This window comes from Cyprinus carpio, unplaced genomic scaffold, assembly GCF_018340385.1.
Source record: "Cyprinus carpio isolate SPL01 unplaced genomic scaffold, ASM1834038v1 S000006753, whole genome shotgun sequence".
Classification (NCBI taxonomy): domain Eukaryota; kingdom Metazoa; phylum Chordata; class Actinopteri; order Cypriniformes; family Cyprinidae; genus Cyprinus; species Cyprinus carpio.
The window spans coordinates 2553904-2559903 of record NW_024879352.1 but is presented as its reverse complement, the minus strand read 5'-3'; the positions used below and the strand labels follow the sequence as shown (position 1 = coordinate 2559903).

The following is a 6000-nucleotide window of genomic DNA, read 5'->3' as shown; positions in this document are numbered from 1 at the left end:
CTGATCGTAACTGAAACGGAGCACAGTGTCTCATCCGCTAACCACCCTCCTTCTCTTGCACGTCATACCTTCATATGCTGATGACAGAGAAGAGCTTAGGTTTTCGCATCCTGCTCTCGTGATCTGCAAAAGGACCTCAGTGGCCACCATCGCTCAATAGGTGACTTTGGCCCTGCACGCAGAAGGTCGTCAAGCGACCATAGGCCAGCTATCCATCATGGGGTCATCAATCCTCCGGAATCTGCCTGAACCGTGTTGGCAATGCGAGAACCGAGGCGCAGAGGTTGGGCTCCATATCCAACATGTGGCATAACTGCAGCTTAATGAGGGACATGTCCAGCAGTGACTGCCGTTTGCAAGCTGTATGAAGATGCCCACCCTGGCACGAACCCCAGGCTTTCGTCGATATCTCTTCATCATCCATCAGAAAACTTACGCTTGGTGCCCTTGGTAGAACATAAGTTTTAGCCTACAGAAAAGAAAAAGGGATAGCAATGGTCATTTTACATTCATCCCTTCTGTTCAATTAGTCATCCTGATCCTGTGTCTTAGATCTGTAAAAATTTCCCTTACATTTATTAAAAATGATAATTATTTCAATATCAGAACTAGAATATAAAACCAATAGAAATGTCAATGACAAAGAATAAATTCAAGGAAAATCATTCTATGAAAATGACAATTGAGTGCAATCAGTCCTAACAAAAAATAAAATAATAAATAAATAATAATAAATAAATAAATATAAATATAATATATATAACATACAAACAACTAATCCAAGAGTTAAATTAATCTTTTAGAACATTTAAATTGTATCAAATGCTGGCATGGATATATGTTTTGTACGTACTATGCCATATATTTTAAAATAAAATGGATAATTAACTCTTATGTATTACTATAACATTTTAAATACTATAATGGACCTTGGTACGAGTCTAATATTGAACTAGGTAAAAAGCTTTAGTGTACCTGAAAATTATTTTAACCGGAACATTACACCCCTACACTTCATACCGTCCAGAAATATGTTTTGAGGCCAATTGCACATCTTACATTCACGGTCAATCCACAACCACCTAAGTTATGCATAAATGCTTTTAATGTAGAATGCCTTTTTCTGATGGTAATTTAAGATTTTATTTCCAAAGTATCTGAAGTAATCACATTAAGCCCACTAGATCGAGATGATCAATGTTAGCTAATAAAATTTAGGAATTGTGCTTCAAGCCTTTGATATTAATAAAAGTGGAGGTGAATGTTATACCCAACAGAAAGTCTAAGTGGAGAGGCCACATTATGAGACGAGACTCCTGCTCCGTGGCCAGCCAACCAGGGTTTACAGGAGCCTAAAAGTACAAACATGCATCCAGTAGAGGAAAAACACAAGACCACCAACCAGCATGACAAAGCACATTATTCTGTCATCACACTAGCTCTGTGTGTGCCTACTGATTTTGTGGTGAGCGTGTCGGGTGACTGTGTGTGTGTGTTATGTATGGATGTTTGGAGGAGCAGGGAGTGGGGCACATCGTCTGTGACCTCTGACCCATCTTACAAACTCCGACTGGTGGGTAGGTGAAAGTGTGGGAAAGACATAAGACGATAGCTAAAACAATGGTATGAGTTGACATTTTAACACATCAAACTCTAAGCAAAACAGCAAAAACCAACAAATCCATTAAGTGCAAGCACACAAAAACCACCACATGTATTGCAAAGTCATTTCATTTTAAGAGGGATGACTTAACATAATGGAGATGATTTGCTTGACAGTTAACCAAGGTCACAAACAAGAACTTTAAACCCATAACCACAACTGTTAACCAGTTATATTAAGGCATGGTTGTGTGCCTACCTGAAGCATGGGTGACATCCCAGCACTGTTGAAAGAGAGACCAGAATGCAAGCTGACAAACATCCCCTGCAACTAAAACTACAACCAACATTTTCGCTACACCAGCACTGCATTCAGTTAATAATAGAGTGCCACAGGATGAGTCTTAGTCTTCTACACACTGCACGATTTTAGCAATCCTATCATTGCTGGTCACACTGTGTGACATGGATCTACTAAAACTTGGGTACAACATGCGCGTAGACTGTACGATGATGACACATATTGACTCGTAGCACGACACACGTTTCTATAGAGAATAAAACATCATTAGCATGCGCTAGTGGTAAACAAAAAGAGCATATTGAATCACATTTTGACAGTTTTTATGTGTGCTGAAAAATTTTTTTGGGGAGCGGCGAAAGTGGAAAGAAATAAGAGCTATAGAGGTAAGCAATTTTATGTTTTAGCGCCATGTCGCGTTGATTTCATATCACATTTTTATTGCTTGGTCAGTAAACGTGAGTTGTAACTTCTGTGCGATGAACGTGCTGAATTTCTGACACTGCCAGAAAATTATTGTAGGCTATCTTCGGTCACAAGACTTTGACAACGGCCATCTTTGAACCTCTCACACTGTACGACATAGGACCACCGATCAGGAGCCACGATCACAGAAATCGCTACGATTGTTTTCACGATGCCAATCTTTTGTCTGGGACAGCTGAAAACCGTGCAGTGTGTCACGGGCCTTTAAAACCCAGAAACCAAGTTAGGATTTTGAACTTTGGGTTCTATCGTCCCGAAATCAGTACGTTTTTGATTAATACCTGAAATAAAGTCTGGTTTTACAAGCTCAAGATATTTCATGTTTTTATTCTGCAACATAAAAACCCCACTCATGATTTTTTGTGTATCTTGAAAAAGCTCTAAAGCAGGGGTCACCAAACTCAGTCCTGCAGAGTTTAGCTCCAACCCTAATCAAACACACCTGAACCAGCTAATCAAGGTCTTACTAGGTGTACAGGCAGGGTGTTGAGGCAAGTTGGAGCTAAACTCTGCAGGACTCGGCCCTCCAGGACTGAGTTTGGTGATCCCTGCTAGTAATGCAAAGTCAGATTCATTTCCACGAACTGGTTCTTTTCGGAGACAGATCGGATAAATTTTTTTCTGATTCACCATCGTTTTTCTGATGTCATCAAGTAATAACATCTCTACGCATTTCTTTTCTAGCAACTCAGTTCAGTGTTTGTATTGAATGAAAATTCAAATAAGTAACCTGCTTTCAAATGGGATCCAGAGGCATTTAATAGACAGAGCCGTAGATATCACTGACAAGCTACGCAATATCGCGTTCATTATTGCACATGAATCGCCTTCAATAATGAACGCGATATTGCGTAGCTTGTCAGTGAAATAGCAGAAAAAGCAGGTGATGGCGATTTAGCGCCAATCAGGGAACCGGCTTTACTGACGAAATGCGCGTGACAATCACATGCAATATATCGCCCAGCCCTAGTCAACTCACTCATCAGAATCTTCGGTAATCCTCAGCAAACTCGTCATGGCTCATTCGGTTTTTGTTGGGTCTTCGGTAATCCTCTGCAAACTTCGACAGTTGGTTGAACTGGCTCAATCAGTTCTTTTTGAGTTTGGACGTGCTACTTCGGCTGCGCATCCTGCATCATCAACCCGAAACTAAAGTTCGATTCAGTTCGATTTGTGAACCGGTGTCCTGACATTTTATCCTACCCGTCCTACCAGGGTTAACTGCGCATGCGCACAGCAAAATCGCGTCCTTTTTTCTCATGATAAACAACTATATTTAATGTATTTTCATTACTGTAAGGGTAGGTTTAGGGTTGGGTAGGTATAGACTTTTATAAAACAATCTATTTATTATTAGATTAATCTAAAATTATTTTATTGCTGGTTTACTGTAAATGTATCCCTTATTGCTTCAACCGCGAATATAACACATAGTTACTGTATTTGCATTACTGTAAGGGTAGGTTTAGGGTTATGGTATGTGTAGATGTTTAATAAAACCATAATTTTATCGGCAGCTTTTCGTTGTCGAATTGTACTACCCACTGTTTTAATGGGAGGTAGGAAAATCTGACATCGTATGACAAATCGACAGAACACTGGCTCAAAAGAGCGAGTTGTACAAAAACCGAATCACTAATCCCTGCTCTAAATGAAACTTCAGAGGCTGCCGCAGACATTAAAACAGCATTTAGGCAAATATATAACGCGCAAGTGATTTACAGCCTCGTCGTGTTTATACTTATTCTCTTGCAAAATATTCTAACTCAAACTTTCCAAATTGTTACTTTTAAAGATTAAAAGATTTGGCGGAAACTCAGTGGTGGTGACAGTGAAGACATGCGACCGTGGTGTAGTGTGTTTATATCATTTTTTTATATTCTGTTTGATAGCATTTAGGCAAAATTTATAAAAGTTGTGTTTAATTTAGGATTATTATGATGAGTGAAACGTGAGACTCATAAGGCTTACACACAGAGCTTTTTTTTTTTTTTTTTTACAATTATCCAAAAGTCAGTGGGAAAATCCTACTGGCTTTTTGTGAAGGGAACCAATATGATGCAAACTTCTAGGTTGGCCTACAAAAATATGAAATTCCTGCAGCACCCTATATCGAGAAAAAGATTTTCAGGAGATGTCCATGTGCCCTCAAGTATAACAGTTAAGAATTTGAGGAAACTGAGATTCTACATTGCAGGTTGTGACACAAAACTAATCAAAATAAATGAATAAAAAAAAAATCTGTAAAAAAAATCCAAGTAGCTGTAGTCTAAACTAAATCAAATTTAGAACGAAGGGGGCAAATGGATCGTTCAGGCTCCGCCCAGACAGACTCACTTCCCCTCCCCCACCGCACTGACGTGGTCAAAAAGTGCGCTACTGGGTAAGTAACAATCCAATAAAACCAGTGAAATAAACAACACCCAGACTCTTAATATGAAGGTTCGGTGGACAATAATCCACTAGATAAAATATAAAAAAGAGGTTACTCACAGACTCCCTGACATGCGAGGACGTGGAAACAAAGGTATAAACCCTCTCTGCCGAGACGACAAAGATGGAAGCCATTTTTGATTTTTCAAACGGGGTCCGCTGGCTAGTCAACTTCGCCTTGTTTACAGGCAACCCAAACAGCGTCTTCAACTTTTCCAAACGCTTACCGTGTCGACAAAATGCACGTGAGAGTAAAATATATTTTGGATACACACATACATGACATGTAAAGGCAAATAACAGGAGCGGCTAAACATGGACCGCACGATTACTTCCGCAAACACGCCGCTTTTCGAAATCGACCGCGCGTTTAACCATCGCGCACCGAGATCATCTTAAGCGGTGCGACTACATAATATAGATTGTATTTAAATCGCAGTACGCTTAGACTTACCTCGTGTTGTTCGTGTTCTTTGATGGCGAGCGTCATAAGCGTTTGTAGGCCGGGTTTAATAGTGAAGCTGCTGCTCCTTCGGCCTCTCCAGCACAGATTGCAGAGAGCAGCGAGAAGCAGCCAGCTGCGGCAAGTGTGAAATGAAAGGCCGATGGGGGCGGGGTCTTGCATCTTGATTGACAGCAGGCCATCGCCGAATACAAAGCGTCAGTGATTCTAAACTGGGCCCCAACTTTAACAATGCACATCTTGTTTTTGAGGCATCTTAAAAATCAAATGGACACACAAGAATGTATGATTTAACAAAGTAAGCTACACATTGATATATTTATTGGTCTCATTTCTCAGCCATCCCCACAGCCCAAAGAAGAGTTTTTATTTGACGTAGATAAAATACTTCTTTCAAAAACTATCAATAAGCCACTGAAACTGAAAAAGGGCACCCCCCTCCCTTTTTTTTATATCAAGATTATTTAGTAAGCCTGCATAAAAGGAAGAAATGGTCACATCTTCATGACAAATTCAATAAAACAAAATAATAGTCTCAAAAGCTTATAAAAGCTTAGATTTATTCACGATTAATAACAACCATAATAATAATATTATATAATTAGATAATATAGATAAACAGGGTTTTAGAGTACTGAACTGGAGTAATGATGCTGAACATTCAGCTTTGATCACAAAAATAAATTACATTTTAAAATATATTCAAATAGAAAAG

At 39.3% G+C, this 6000-nt stretch overlaps 1 protein-coding gene across 2 annotated transcripts in view; it reads right to left on the bottom strand.

The window, feature by feature from the left end:
• Positions 1 to 5408, bottom strand: part of LOC122144737 (cell division cycle-associated protein 4-like) — a 6953-nt gene extending 1545 nt beyond the window's left edge. The window contains exons 1-2 of one of the 2 annotated variants that reach the window (XM_042755867.1): positions 5277 to 5408; positions 1862 to 1886 (exon numbers count right to left, since the gene is read on the bottom strand). The gene's annotated coding sequence lies outside the window, so the exon portion shown is untranslated. The remainder of the gene's footprint in view (positions 1 to 1861; positions 1887 to 5276) is intronic. The other variant, XM_042755866.1, reaches the window with a different exon arrangement.
• Between the last annotated feature and the right edge of the window lie 592 nt (positions 5409 to 6000).